The sequence below is a fragment of the Notechis scutatus genome, chromosome 1, assembly GCF_049901735.1.
Source record: "Notechis scutatus isolate UNSWTSFEM ecotype Mainland chromosome 1, rNotScu1.2, whole genome shotgun sequence".
NCBI lineage: Eukaryota > Metazoa > Chordata > Lepidosauria > Squamata > Elapidae > Notechis > Notechis scutatus.
Genome location: NC_142009.1, coordinates 180,859,449 through 180,876,142, shown reverse-complemented (window position 1 = coordinate 180,876,142; position 16,694 = coordinate 180,859,449). Strand labels below are relative to the sequence as shown.

The following is a 16,694-nucleotide window of genomic DNA, read 5'->3' as shown; positions in this document are numbered from 1 at the left end:
TCCTTGGTCAGTTTCCATCCATTATTATCCATTATCGTTATTGTCATTATTAGACAACATTAAAATATGAGATTTTTCCTGGTGAGTTTAGGTTTTTTTTCCCCTTGTGTTTGTGATGATTGTTAAGAGTCTTTGAGGAGAAGTGGCATGCAAATATTGCAAATAAATTATCTGTTTCTATTTTCCTATTGTACCTGCTTCTTTGATTTAAATACCAGAGTTTCTTAGTTAGGGGTTTCCAGCAGAAACCATTTTTATCAAATAACTTTTCCCAAAACAGCTTTACTATAGTTATAAACCAGTACTTGAAATGTATATATTTTAATTTCCTGTTAAAATGATGCTGGATTCTATGCACGATATGTTAAAATATTCCTTTTGGCAGAAATGCTGTATTGGGAGGATCTACTTGAATGCCTCAATAGACTGTTTTGCATAAACTTAAAACAGATAAGGTATAGAGTATGAGAACTGAATGCAATAGCTTGCATTTGCATTTTTGTTTGCTCAGTTTCTGCAAGAATCTTTCCATCCACCTTTCGGTAGTCAGCAGAAACAGTGTCATCTGTCCCCCAGCTGCTCTCAAGCCAGCATTCTGTTGGAAAAGTTACACACATCCGTACTAAGCATCTGTTTGGAGATGTCTCCAAGGCATTTAGTGGTCTAGTTTGTACCATTAAATCTGATACAGAAAAATAATGTGTTCATGGTGATTTGTCTCTGAATTATTACTTAGAAGAAAATTGATACACTGTTTATATATAAACTATAACTTCTTGTGAATTAAAGATAAACATTGTTATAGTAAAAAAAAAAAAGACAAAGGACTTTTTGGGTAGATGTGATTTATGAAAGATCATTTTATTTTTTTTCCTCTTCTGAATTCTATATTGTAATATATGTAGGTAATTCAAAAGGACAATGTAATCTCATCAAACAATGATAAATTTTCTGAATGTTTTCTTTAACACAATTTATATTCCCCCATTATTCTTTTTTTAAAGCGTTCAGTTTCATAAATATTGCCATCAGTTTTAAGGGAGAGAAAAAGGCTTCAAATATTTTTTTTAAATATCTGAAGAAGTATTCTATAACTGCAGTGCCCAAAAGTTAGAATTAGTGAGATGAGAGTGTTAAGTTTTGGGAAGAATCAAAATTTGCAAATAAATATAAATTAAAGAAGACAAATGTAGTTATGTCAATAGAAGGTTAACCAAAAGGATAAATACTCATTAAATGTAGCTATTGCATTTCCTAAGAGATAGTAGTATATAATGCAAGTAATCAACAATTGCGTTTGCAATTAGCATGTTTCTCATTTAATTTGCACTCTTGGGTCTGTGATCTTAAACATGGAAAGACTGTTAATGTGTTTTATTTTCTTGGGTTGCAGTAGTAAATTTCCTTCAGTGTTGAGGCATATTTTCTGATGTTCTGAATATCTAATTTTTCACAGCTGAACTTCTTTCCTTATCTTGCTTCAGGACTGATAACTCACTGTTGATTCTGATATATTTGTTTTTAAGATTATGTCTCAAAAGAATCTTGTATCCCAATTATTTGGATTTATACAAAAGGAAAAAATATTTATAAATCATGAATTCATCTGTAGTCCTTGATAAACTCCATAGTGGGAAGATAGATGCAAGAATGGGAGATCTTTTTAGGGGATCTGCAATTAATAGTAAAAAATATTCTACTTCAGTATATCAACATATAGATATAAGACATTGGCCTCAGTATACAGGTCAACAGCACCATTTACATAGGTACACTTGTCTAACCATGTAGGTATGAATAATACTTATAAAAAGGAAGATGGGGAGAGTTCAACGGAGTTGCAAGTTCAATAACAAAGTTATTCAATTGTATTAGTTTAAAGCAGTGGTTCCCAAAGTGGGCGGTACCACCCCTGGGGGGCAGTGGGATGACTTAGGGGGATGATAAGAGGCATGGGGGTGGCAGAGGAGTGCTGGAGGTGGGCCCCTTGCAGGGTGTAATTCAGCTTCCCCCACCCCACTTGCCTGGCTTGCTGGTGGCCAAGAGGAAGGCGAGCCAGGGCTGACCCGTTGCTGCTTGGGTCCCGCCTGGATTCTCTGAAGCTGCTGGGCCTTGCCTACTGGGGTGGGGGGAGTGACCAGGGAGCATGATGCTATGCCTCCCACATTGCCCCTTGCCTGCTGCCCCTTTCCTCTACCACCCACCCGCCTGTGTGCTTTGGCTGAATGTGGGCCGCCGCTGTGAGAATGACGCGAGTCAAGCCTCGCAAGAGCAGATCTTCCACCCATGGAGCTTGCATAGAAGCAGCCCACATTTGGCTAAAATGCTCGGAGGGGCGGCTGGCAGAGGGGCGATGCAGGCTGCGTAAGCCTTGTGCTTCCTGGTTGCCTCCCACATTCCCCCTCAGCAGCTGCGACCCGCGAGCCATAGCAGCTGACGAGATGTGGGCTGGCGGGGAGCCGAGTAGCAACAGGTGTGCCCTGACTGGCTCACCTTTCCCTCTGCCACCAGCCGCGGGAGGAAGGTAAGTTTGTAGGCAGTTGGGAAAGCCCAAAACGCTGTGGAAAGGTGAGACAATCAGGGTGGGCTGGTTCACCTTTCCTGAAGCTCAGTTCTCCCACAGCTTTTGCAGTGGGCGAGGCTGCAGCCTTGCTTGAAGTTCCCATCCATTTCCCCCAAAGAGGGAGGAGTGGAAGTCTTGCCCATGGCCCCTTTGTTGGACCTGGAAGCCTTACCTGCTGGCTTTTCTGGGCAACGGGGACCGGGCGTGAACGAACAATCATGCCCAGTCCTTGGGACTCTCATCACAAGTGATACTGCCAGGTGACTACCTTGTTGGAAGGGGTGTGTGTGTGTGTGTGTGTGTGAGTGTTTCAGGTGGGTCACCTAGCTTAGGAGTAGAGAGCGTAGGAGGAAGGGAAGGGATAGAGAGAAAGAGAGAGAGAAAGAGAGACGAAAAGACAAAGTAAAGAAAGAAAAGGGAAAGAAAAAAAGGGAGAGAGAAAGGAAGAAAAGGGATAGACAGAAGGGGGAATGGAAGGAAAGGACAGAAAGAAAGAGAAAGAAAGAAAGAGAGGGAGGGAGGAGAAAGTGAATGGTATATATGGAGGGAGGGAGGGAGAGAAAGAAAGAGGGAAAGAGAAAAAGAAGGAAGAGACGAAAGAAAAGAAAGAGAAAAGGGAAAGAAAAAAGGGAGAGAGAAAGAAAGAAAAAGAAAAGGGAAAGACAAAGAAAGGGGGGATAGAAGGAAGGGAAAGGAAGGAAGGAAGGAAGGAAGGAAGGAAGGAAGGAAAGAAAGAAAGAAAGAAAGAAAGAAAGAGAAGGAAGGAAGAGAAAGTGAGTGAGATATCTAGTCCAAACACCTGCTCCAGCAGGGTTAGAAGGGTGTGTGTGTGTGTGTGTGTGTGTGTGCGCGCGCGCATGGCTGTCAAAACTCCAAAAACAGGTCAAGTAGCTCTGGGGAGGTCAGTCATAAATTAGAACACTTGCTAAGTAACCAGCCATTAAGCGAGGGCCACTTGTATTTGGTTTGCCAGTCACGTGGCCACAGTTTTAAGTATTTTACGCTGATAGTAAGACCAGAAACTCGGCAAATTTAATTACTATGGATGTTATTTATAACATAAAAGCATAAAAGCAGATCACTGAAACCAAGAGACATTTATTAAAACATTTCCCGTTAATTGATATACAGTTATAGATGAACTCCACAAATGGAAAAATAAAAACCATTCAAATGAAAGTTTGAAAGAAAGAAAGAAAGTCTTTATTTTTTTATTTTTTGAAAATGTAGATAAAGATAGGATCTGATGAATTCCAGATTGCAGCTCATTGTGATAATACTTTAAAAAAAAAAAAAACCTCTCTTTTCTATTAATCAAGTTCTTGCATAAGTGAGAAGAGCCTTTGTTCCTGTACTTGAAGTGCAGATTTGCATGATGTTATGAATAAGAAACAAAGTATGATAACCTTTCAATAGTAGTGAATCTGTAAAATGTTATCAGCCAGCATAAAATTAGAGTTGCGATTGAATCAAACAATTGCATACATTAGTTTAAATTAAAATAGAATGACATATAGAGACACACTTTTGTACAAACACATTTAAGAGTAATTGCATTTATAATCAACATTTTAATACAGGAGCAATGGTGTTCTAGGCACCGATATCAAAGGTTATAGGTGGAAGAAAGGTAACAAGACATTGAGCTTGATAAGTATAACAATTGTTTGATGTAGGGCTGAATCTCTAATTCTTTCTCTTTTTATATAATTTTAGTAAACACAGATAACTAATATATATCTCAAAAAAGAGAGAAAAAGTGCAGAAAAAAATATGAATAGAAAATTAAAAAAGAAAAAGTAAAAAAAATATAAGAAAAGAAAAAAATAGATTAAGTAACTTCCCCTTCACCCACAACAAATATAAATAATTTTAACAACTTATTGCTTTCTCTTAGAATACAACAACAATCTCTTCATCATCTATCTCACATCTATAAAAAGATCCTTACAACTTTGTCAGTCCAGGTCAGAAAAAAATCCATTAAGTTTTGTAGGAAACAACAACATATCTATTTTAATGATGACCAAATAAACCCATTTTATAATCTTTCCTTTTAACAATCTTAATCTTTAATCCCTTCAAATGATGTCTTGGAGTTGTTTTCATTTTTTTAATTCCTTCTCACAAAAGCCTTCAGAACTTTTAACAGATCTCTTTTGTAAATCCAATGTAAGAAACTTATCCAAGTCATTGTTTTGGTTTCCCATTTGTACATCTCTTTCAACTATTAAGACATTTGTATATCCAATTTATATCTATAAAGCTATCTACCTATAATGGCAAATACTTTTAAGATTAACTTCTGGTCCATTGTACACAAATATTCTCAAGAATGTCCAGTGTTAAAAATATTTTACTCCATTCAGTGTAAGTCAGATTTAAGTGTTAATTTTAATATTTGGTTCTCTAACTTCTCTAATATCCAAAGATTTCCATCCTTTCATGTTTTTTTTCCAGAATTCAAGCAGCACATTTTCTCATGGAAAGGATTCCCATGATGATTTAAAAATCTTATTTCAAATCCATCTGGCACCTTACTTCTTTTATAACTTTCCACAATCAACATTGTAATCACCCTTTTGCCACTTATTCCCCCCAAAATATTTCTTTAACGTCCTTAAGCATATATTTAAAACTTCTTTTGTTAAGAATTAAAGGAAACCCAAGCAGTGGATCCTATATCACTTGTCAATTGGAAAGATCTTAATAGTTGAAAGGCAATCAATAGACAATTTCCAAAGTAATTAAGAAATTGGGCTTGGCAGTACTTTGCATCTTTAACATTTCATTGTGGGTGAAAGTTTGGTGGAATCCCTTGACTCCAAGCTGCTTAACTGGTGAGCTGGCTTGAAACTTGCAGTTTACTCATGAGGAACCACTTCACTGTATGTGGGGGGAAAACCTGGAAGATGGGTGAAGAGATATTACCTGGGGAATGGCGCATATGAAATTATTGATCAGTCTACCACAGGTAAGTTGTGGGCCCCATTTGGTTGCAGAGGCAGTTCAGGGTTTTCCTAATGCTCTGGTAAATGGTTGGATTGAGATCTTAGTTGCCACTTGGAACAAGAGGGAAACAACAACCTTGGATTTGATTGTGCCTCTGTGGGCTCTATATGGTCTGGCAGGTACTTATTCTTCTATTGGTCTGTCCGATGTACGTGCCAGGGCATGATGCACAGGGGACTTCATATATGCCTTGGTTTTCCAGGTCAATTTTATCTTTGGGGTTTCTTAGGATGGCTGCTATTTTTCTGTCTGTTTTGAAGGCAGTCTTGATGTGATGCTTGTGTAGTATAAAATTGACCTGGAAAACCAAGACATATATGAAGTCCCCTGTGCATCATGCCCTGCCACATACATTGGACAGACCAAGAGAAGAATAAGTACCCGCCTAGATGAACACAAAACTGCAGTAAAAAAGCTGGAACACACTTCCTCACTAGTCCAACACATGAAAGCCACAGGTCATAGCATCAACTTCAATGGCACCAAAACCCTAGCCACTATAGAAAATCCCAGCTACAGAATTATCAGAGAAGCCATAGAGATTGAAAAAAGACCTGAAAGCATGAACAGAAGAGATGACTTCACCAGACTGTCAATTATCTGGAAGCCTGCACTCTCAAACAAAAAAATCTCCACACCACAAGCCAGCCAAACACCTGGGCACAAACAGACTTCCCCTGATACCTCCAGCTCAAACACACCCCAACCAGGCACCCAGATGAAACCTAGCTTCCTAATAAATGATAGCCATCCGTTTACTCAGAGCCAAGCCGCACTAAAAGCCTCCAATACAGGAAACACAATGTTGCCAGCCAACCAAGACAAAAAAAGCTACAAAACAGACAGAAGATATTAGAAACACCAATCAAGCAGAACACAGCAAACTCCAAGACCAATAAACACAGACCAAGACTCCCAACCAATCAGGATGAAGAAAAAACCATTCTGGCACAGCAGTAGGCTAGCACCAAATTTAAAACAGAAACGGCTGTGAAAGTCTGACTCACAGACGAACACTATACAGAAGCCTGGTGATGGCAGATGAGATATATACCCGAACAAAGCTGAATACCATACATATAAATACCCACAAAAACTTAAGAAAACAAAGATAGATAGATGATAGATAGATAGATAGATAGATAGATAGATAGATAGATAGATAGATAGATAGATCGATATAGATATATACGTTTTCGTGGGTATTTATATGTATGGTATTCAGCTTTGTTCAGGTATTTTCCCACATCATTAAAGTTGTGCTTTTAAAGTTGTAGCAACATTTCGGCAGAATCTCATCTGCCATCATCAGGCTTCTGTATAGTGTTCGTCTGTGAGTCAGACTTTCACAGCCGTTTCTGCATATATCAGGAGCCTAGCAATTTCATATAATACACATAGATATAAGGAAAAAAAAGGAGAACAATCTAAACTACTAGATACTCTTAAGGAGTTAGAAAAACACTAAAAAAACACCACATAATAAGACAGCAAATATGGAGAGGATAATGATTAGACATAAATTGAATATGTTAGCACAAGATGAATGGTTACAAGACATGAAAAAGATCAAACAGAATTATTTTGAACATGCGAATAAGCCGTGAAGATGGCTAGCCTTTTGACTTAAGAAAGAAAAAGAAAAAAGAGCAATTCAACAATTGAAAGACGCTGATGGTACCCTACAACACCAAACTGAAAAGAAAAAACATATTGTTAAAAGTTGTTTTGAGGAATTACATAGTAGGGAAGACGTACCAGAGGGAAATATCCAACATTACTTAAAGGAAAAGGTCTACCTGTGATCCCGGAAGAGGATAAAGAAGAGATAAACAAGGAAATAACATTAAGAGAACTGCAAGAGGCAATCCTGAAACAGAAAAACAATAAGACACCAGGACCGGATGGTTTCCCAGGGGAACTGTATAAAACACTCCAAGAAAAATTAGAAATGAAATTATTAGAACTCTATAATGAGGTACTGATGACAGCAACATTACCTAAGTCATGGGGGGAGACATACATAACATTGATCCCAAAAGAAGATTCGGACCATCAATTAATTCAAAATTATAGGCCCATATCCCTTTTAAATGTTGATTATAAAATATTTATGTCCATAATGGCAGAAAGATTGAAAAAAACCCTTAATCATATCATTCATAGTGACCAAAATGGATTCTTACTGAATAGACTAATTAAAAATAATACCAGAATGGTATTGAATATAATAGAATATTATGAAGCAAACCCAGGAAACAATTGGCAATGGTCTTCCTCGATGCGCAAAAGGCATTTGACAATGTTAATTGGCAATTCATAATACAACAATTAAAAAGTATGCAATTTGGCAATAAATTTATTAAATTGATTTTGACAATTTATATGACACAGACGGCCACTGTAATAATGAACGGTGACAGAACGTAAACATTCAAGATCAACAAAGGAGTAAGTCAGGGATGCCCACTGTCACCCCTTCTCTTTATTCTTACCTTAGAAAACTTACTGGAAAACGTTAGGAAAAATGTAGAAATCAAAGGGGCTTTAGTTAAAAAGGAGCATTATAAGGTACAAGCATTTGCCAATGATATAGCATTTTTTTGGAAGATCCAGAGGATACGGGAGTAAAATTAATAAAGGAAATAGAGGAATTTGGCAAGGTCACAGGCCTTAAGATTAATAAAAACAAAACAAAATTATTGATTAAAATTTTAAAAGATAAGCAAAAAAAAAAAAAGAATTAGAAGAAAAATTGGGAATGCAAAGTGTGAAAAAGGTAAAATATTTAGGCATTTGGTTAACAGCAAGATGCTCTTCAATCAAAAAAGATAACTGACAATAATACAAATCAAAAAAGAATTGGAAATGGGGAAATTACAGCTATCACTACTGGGGAAAATTGCAGCAATTAAAATGTCAACCCTACCAAAAATGCTATATCTTTTTCAAACTGTACCAATAAGATTGGATAAAACCTTTTTTAGAGAATTAGATCAAATAATAAGTAAATTTGTTTGGGATGAGAAAAAAGCTAGGATAAAAAAGAAATTGTTACAGAAAAAAAGAGAAAGGAGTGACTTTGGACTCCCTGACTGGGAAATGTATTATCAGGCTGAAGCTATGGTATGGATTAAAGATTGGATCAACCTGGAAAATAGAAGAGTATTGTCGATAGAAGGTCACGACTTGCAGAGAGGGTGGCATAGTCTCCTATGGGATGGGAAATGTAAACAGTATGCATATTTTCAGAGATACATGATTAGAGATTCATTAATTCGGATATGGAACAAGATTAAAAAGAATCATTATACTAAAATACCGAACTGGCTGTCAACTATGGAAACACAAATCTACCCAAATGCAATGGATCTGGGAAAAAAGAGGAATAAATTGGTGGCCATACATGCAAATTCAGGCAAGATATCAGAAGGACAAAGAACAATTTGGTTTCTGCATGGAAAAGCATCAATTAGATAAAATTCTACAAGAAATGGAAAAGAAAATGATTTGAAGAATATATAACTTTCTACTAGATTTTAAAATGGAAGAGGAGGTGGTCAAAGAGACGATGGTGGTATGGGCAAAAAATGTTGGCCACAATATAGACCTGGAAAATTGGGAGAGAATGTGGGGATCAAATTACAAACTAATTACATCCACAGCACACAAGGAAAATCAATACAAAATGTTCTACAGATGGCACCTTCCTCTCGCAAAAATGTTTAACTCGGACCCAAATTGTTGGAAATGTGGAAAAGAAAAAGGCACTTATTTTCATACCTGGTGGACATGCCAGGAAGTGAAAAAATATTGGAATACAATTAGACAATGGATAGAAGAAATCACGAATCAGAAAATTGAATTTAATCTGGAAACTTTTTTATTAGGTATAACACAAAAATGCAATAAAACAGATATATTATGTTACATATGTTAACAGCTGCAAGGATTTCATACGCACAACTCTGGAAGGAAAAAAGGGTTCCACCGGAAGGCATGGTTATAAAAAAAATAATAGATTGTATAGAGATGGACAGGCTAACAATGAAAATAAAAGACAGAGAAGATTCAATTTATTATAGAGCTTGGTATGCCTGGTATGAGTGGTTTAGAAATAAAAAGAAAAGAAAATGGCAATTAGGAAAAGAATGAGGGAATATGTAAACATGTAAATATACCATGGAGAAGATTGAGATGTAAGGATAAAAGATATTGATTTATAGTAAGAGTAAGATGTAATGGTAAAGGAATAAGTAAATACATATACTAAAAAATGTGAGGAGATGCAAAAAATGTCTTGATGTTGATAACAATGTATACAGTTTTATGTTTTTAAAATTTTGAAACTTAATAAAATTTATTTTTTTAAAAAACAAAAAACATCTTGATCCAAGCTAAAGTATTCTTTGGTGAAACACACCTTGGCTAATCCTTTAAAGATAAGCAGGTTAGGATTTAGTTAAAGCATGAAATGACTACTAGTACATTTCTTGACTTAGAAAGTGACAGATGTATTCTGGAAGAAAACTGCATGTCCATAAAATAGTTAGAAACAGAGTTTAACTTGAGGGATAGGTTAGATTTTTCATTTTCATTTTTTTCTGAAATTCGTACATTGCTCCATATTTCTTATTCCATATTCTGAAACATTGACATTATGATGCTCAATGTTCTTTTCTTCATTTGATTGCCTATATTGACCCCAATGATTTTATCTCTTTAACCATCTTTTTTTTAACATGCTGACCCCATATTTTTATCTCTTTCGCTGTCTTCTTTTTTTACATGCTTTGCCCCCTAAATCAATTCTCCCTCCATTTCTTTATTATTCTATATCCTTCCATCCATGGGAATCCTTCCAAGTTATTGTCTCCTAGATGACAGCGATTGATCTTGACACCTGTTTTGTAAAGTGTGCACTCTGTCATTGAGCTTGCAATCATGTTGAATAGAGTTGATTGTTTTGTTGGATCAATTCAGCTACAATACCCATTGTTTTACAGATACCTGGATGAAACTGAGACATGGATTTTGAAAATGGAAGCCTGGACATTATTTCTGGCCATTTATCTGATACTGAAGGGAGATAATGCTATTTTGTATAGCTGGTTAGGAATCAGTTTTATTTGTGCTGTTTTCATTAGTTCCAATTTGTAGGTATAATTGTATATTTATATATTATATCTTCTGTCAAATCTCTGGCTTTGTTTCTAAACTGAAGCATAAAAAGCCTTCAATGTTTTCTGTACTAATTTTATGGGGTGTTCATAATAGCAAATATTCCTGTATGTGACTGCTTCTTTGTGAGTGAAGTTTATTTTAGCTTTATTTCATTCATTTCGAAATAAGCTAAAACCTGAAAAGTATAGATTGCCTTCTTCTCTAAGTGTATAAAGTAGTGTAAAAGAATTCTAAGAGCACTACATGAAGTTTCCCCAAATATAGGAAACTTGGAAGTTACAGCATTATTTCTAGATTTTTTTATAGACCCAGGAATTATTTTAGATATTGGATAGGCAATACTTTCTGTTAGGCCTGTGATTTTTTTTATTGAATACAGAAGGACCCTTTGAAGTAAGATAAATTATTTATCAATAAAACATCTGGCAAACATTGAAGATTTATAGAAATTAGGAATAGTGATGTGAACTTTAAGGAAAATAAATGTAAATAATTCTTTAGTTATATCTTCAATATCCATTTGTAGAATTGATTAGTATAGTTGAAAGGAGTTGAGTTGTCCTTTCATCTTGGAAAAAAAAGAAAAAACTCTCATACTCTCAGAAGTCTGGTCTGAGTTGGAAAAACAGATCATATATTGTAGTAGCAAATAATTGCTATTTTAATAACAACTCAAATATAGTAAATACAGCATGTTTCTTGTTCAATAAAAGACTGAGAACTAAGAATATGGAATTTTGACTGATAGTAGAAGTAAGAGGTATTTTGGGAAAAACTTGGTCAACTGCAAAATACATTAGCTTTGGAAAAGCACTGTTAGCTTCCCCACTGAATAAGGGAAGCTTGCACCTTCTGTTGTGTTAATCACCTATTACATAATTACTCAGGTAGTACTGCTGTATGCCCTACTGCTTTCAGTTTCAGCCCAAGACATAGTGTCATACCCAGGGGGAAAAATTGAGGAGCAGAGCCAGCAGTACTGCTGTATGCCCTACTGTCAAGCCCTTATCATGCAGGTCGTCTGTCTGCCATGGCTACTACATAAATGATGGACTGCTAAATAAATCTGAGCTATGCAATGTTTATCAAAATAGTGAGTTTTTTTAGGTTTTGCATCTCAGGAGGAAGTGTTTCAAATTAAAGTGAAGGACCAGAATTCAGACAAGAAAAAGATGGAAAAGCCTCAAGAGCTAAGAGGTCATGAAAGCAACCCTTATTCTGCCAGAACTTCTCTAGTTTAGTTTTTCTTCAGCTTAAATTTCATAAGGTCTGTACCAAGGGAACAGCAGTTTTAACCTTAAACACTAATTTTGCAAAGATAATTTTCTAGTTGTTGTTTGGACAAAGAAGTGGTTAACACCCAAAGTAAGATGGATCAAGATTGAGTTGAATGTATGGATTAGCTACTCCGTTCACTGTAGTAAGGAAGGGAATTATGACATACTGTCCTTTATAGTATCATACAGTTTACCACTTGAGTAATTCCATTAGTGAGCATCTTGATAATGATGATAGTTAAATAGTTTCTACTGTGTGTATTGGTAAACCAAATTTAATCTCTTTACTTAGTATTTGGTAGCTAGCCCTAATTTATATTTCTGCAGGACAATGAGGTACGAGAATGGATTGTATTATTTCAAATGGAAAAAGTTTCTTTTTTATTTAAATAATAGCCTTCTCCAGAGGAGCTAAAGCTACAGTCTTCTCCTGAGATGCAGTTTTTAGTTAACAGAAGCATGTATCTGTAGGTCAAGCTTTCATTTTATATAATATATATATATATAAGGCTTCCCTCATGATAAGTAGTTTATTCTACTCACATTACTTTGCATATGTAAGCCACATCTCTGTCTCAGTTGCTAGGGATCAAGATAGGGTAGATGAAGTGTAACAATGTCACAACAATGTCATTCAGGCCATTTTAAATAGTACTATTGAAGTTCTAAGACCCTTGAAATGGTCTTGCCTGTCATAATGGTTATTTTCTAAATGGTATAATAAGCAGTTTTTGAACACGTTTCTCCACTTGGTTCAAAAGAGATTAATTACCAGCACTCTGACATCTCTATGTCTTCTAAAAAACATCTTCTTTTGCTGAACTCTGTTTTAATAATGTAGAAACATGGTTCATATTTCTCCTTCCTTTCAAAAGTGATTGTACATTGTGCTACAATCATCTTTCATAGAATGCATGCAATATTGATTGGCTGGACTTTTTCTTGCTGTAGAAAATTGCTTAAATTAAAAAAAATTAGGAGTTTTAATTTAAGATTTTCTAAGATAATTTTTTAACATAATGTTAAAAAGAGAATCCTCTTGAGATTTACAGTGTTTCATATTCATAATTTGTGTTGAGAAAGCGTTTGTAAGATTATATATCATTTTCCTAGTGAAAAATCTGTATATTAACAAAACAGCACGGGAACTTTAGCTTTATGGCTTTTCTTGCATATGTATGTATGTATATGTATATATTTGAAATCTGCTTATATCTCACTGTTCCTTTTGTACATTTTTGTGATGGTTGTAGGTTGGCCTTTTCTATCAGTTCAAATAATGTTAATTATACCAGTGGGATTTCTGGCAGTATTTTAAAAGGTCCAGATACATAAATGGTTGCCAAATTTGTAGTATACTTTAAAAGTGTTAAGTTAATATTGAATTAGTCTAAATAAAATCTCATTATTTCATCAGGATAGCAGATTGCTTTACTTATTCATCATAGATTTGCAACCATGAGATTTTAAAAACTGATTTTACTCATTTGTTATTCAATAAAATGTATTTTACGTAATGAGTTTCCCACTCTTTTTCTTTTCTTTTTCAGTCGTGAAAAATTTCTCTTGAGACTTGGGATTCCTTCTAAACAATGTGAGCCTTGTTGCATAAAACTAACATGCAAGAAGGGAAGTTGCCAGGAATGAAACAGAAGGAACTAGCACTAATTGACCTTTCCCTGTGCAAAATTTCTCTGCCTACTTTTGCCTATTTTTCCTCACTGTAATAAGGTGTGGTGTAATACACATTCATAAGGAAGACCTCTGACTTCCCAGAGATATATTTAGGGAGTACAGAGGAAGGAAAGCGGGGGAAGGAGTTTCTTATAGCTATAAAAATATTAAAGACAGTTCCTTAATTACAACCTGATCTGTTCAGAAGTTCTTACTGCAGTTTTCATGATTGCAATATACTATATCTCATGGATCAGCAAGTTCATGACAATTGTTTTCTCAAACTTTCTTTTTCCTTAGAGAGAAAGTGCATTTTAATAAGAAAAATAGACGTATTAATAACAAAATTAATTATGGTTAACATTTCATAATGTGCTTCATAGCTTCATAGTGTGCTCTCTGTGCTCGCTTACAAATAATGCTGCCTAAAAAAGTTAAACGAGTTATGAAAATGTCCTTAGCCAGTATAATGTAGTGATTAAGTTGCTAAACTGGGTCTAATCAGAATTGGGCTCAAGCCTGCAACTGAACTTCCCTTTCAACTCAACCTCATATAAAATAAAAGAAAGATGTACCTTTAGTTACTAGAGAAGGAGCAAGATGTAAATATAATAAATAAAGTACTATAATGGATTAAATTGCAAATGACCTGGCATATATTACCTAGAGCTGACTGGATCCAGAAGGGATGATGGTGGCCCTTTTGGAAATGTGCCCAGCTGCAGATGTGTTTTGGGTATGGCATTAGCTGTGCCTCCAGGGCAAGGATGAAAGTGTAGTGATTCTCAACTGGGAGTCTCATAAGGCTTTTCATGGGCTCCCCTCCATAGGTTGCAAGTATGGGGCCATGTTCATTAAATTGGGCTCTACTGTACCAGCCTCACTGCTGTGTAACAACCTCCCTGCCTGAGCTACTGGACTCCATTTCCAGCCTGGTGATGGAATTTCCCAGACTTATGGTTCTGAGGGACTTTAATTTGGCTTTTTAGGGTTAGGGTAAGAAGCATCTTGGGAGCTCATGACTACCATGAGAACCATAGGCCTATCTCAGGTCATCCCCTTGTCAAGAAGGATGAAGCAGATGAACATCAAGAAAGATGGCACTTTACCATAATGGTATTTCACCTGTGAAATGCTTCCTTCCAGAGAAGTTTTTCTGGTGCTTTATATTGTTTCATTTTCTCAACAGGGGACATGGAATTCTTTTTATCCTCTCAGGCATTTAAGTCTCTTGCTATGACTGTTTGTGCTTGCAGCATTTTCCATTTTCTTTTAATTATGTGCATTCCTGCTTTTAATCCTTTACAGCTAACTTTATGTTGTGCTATTTTGTTGCATCCAATTATATGTATTTTATATTTTTGATTGATGTGTACCATTATACTTGTTTTTAAATATTTTTCAAAGTTGTTGAATTGTTCCTTACACAATAAAGATCAATATTGGCAATTTTTGTTATTTTTCAATATAAATCAACAGTATTATACATTTATGTATTAGACATGCATGTACATTTTATTAACAGTGAAATTGTAAGGAATGCATTGATTTCTGTCATTTAGGAATGCTGGATTTAATTGGTTTAATACAAAGTATCTTAAACATGTTCAGTATTACCACAGTCTTCTGCTTTTTGAAAGGAATGTTGACATATTTGTGTCAACCAGAGTTTAGTTTTTAAAAAAGTTTATATAGTCTCTTTCACAATATGATCAAAGCAGTTCATAATAAAGGAGGACAAAAATGATACATTTCCAAGCAGTTAAGAAACATTACAAAACTATGTCATAATAAAATATTAATATCAAAATAATTTCATTACCAGAAGGAACTAGTTGAAATCTGTTCTAAAAGCAAAAGTTAAGTTTCAGAGGAAAGGGTACCTTCCAGACTTGTAAAAACAGGGAAAAGTATCCTGGGGTCTTGATAATAATAGCAGTCAGTTAGTGAGACTGGAATTCAGAAAGTAAAAGATCAAAAGAAGAATTTCTGTGGAAGAGGTGTTTCAAAAGTCTTCCATGAAATGTAAAAACAATGCAATAAAAAGATTGCATTTTTCTCTTCTTTTAAAAAAAGGCCATCCTAATTAGAGCAACAGCATACCACACTGAATCAAAAGATTGTGACTTTTTCAGTGAATAAAGGAGAGCCCCTAGGAGATCTGCTAAAAAGCATGATATATCTTGTGGTGGGGAAAATTCATTAGGAATTCTCCCAGACATACCGAAAACTGTCAATGAATTAAATCAACCTTTTAGAGCACAGGGAAGATACGATACAAGTTAAATATGTGGCCCTGGAAAAATCATCTTTGTGAGCTTTGGTTTATATAAAGAATGAACAATACTGTTAAAAAGAGTTTCTGTTAACAATGTGTTATCTACAGGTGAAACTCGAAAAATTAGAATATTGTGCAAAAGCTCATTTATTTCAGTAATGCAACTTAAAAGGTGAACCTAAAATATGAGATAGACTCATTACATGCAAAGCAAGATAGTTCAAACCATGCCATGATGTGTCAAAATTGAGATGATTATGGCTTACAGCTCATGAAAACCCCAAATCCACAATCTCAGAAATTTAAAATATTGTGAAAAGGTTCAATATTCTAGGCTCAAAGTGTCCCACTCTAATCAGCTAATTAAGCCATAACACCTGCAAAGGGTTTCCTGAGCCTTTAAATGGTCTCCCAGTCTGGTTCAGTAGGAATCACAATCATGGGAAAGACCTCTGACCTGACAGTTGTGCAGAAAACCATCACTGAAACCCTTCATAAGGAGGGAAAGCCTCAAAAGGTAATTGCAAAAGAAGTTGGATGTTCCCAAAGTGCTGTATCAAAGCACATTAATAAAAAGTTATGTGGAAAGGAAAAGTGTGGAAGAAAAAGGTGCACAAGCAGCAGGGATGACCGCAGCCTGGAGAGGATTGTCAGGAAAAGGCCATTCAAAAGTGTTGGGGACTTTCGACTTCCGGTTTGAGTTTCT

The 16,694-nt window shown here is 35.5% G+C and overlaps 1 protein-coding gene across 8 annotated transcripts in view; it reads left to right on the top strand.

The window, feature by feature from the left end:
- Positions 1-16,694, top strand: part of GULP1 (GULP PTB domain containing engulfment adaptor 1) — a 143,729-nt gene that overhangs the window by 20,029 nt on the left and 107,006 nt on the right. For 3 of the 8 annotated variants that reach the window (XM_087949590.1, XM_087949593.1, XM_087949589.1), the window contains exon 2: positions 10,582-10,686. The exons of the other annotated variants lie outside the window; for them this stretch is intronic. The gene's annotated coding sequence lies outside the window, so the exon portion shown is untranslated. The remainder of the gene's footprint in view (positions 1-10,581; positions 10,687-16,694) is intronic. 8 annotated transcript variants of the gene reach the window in all.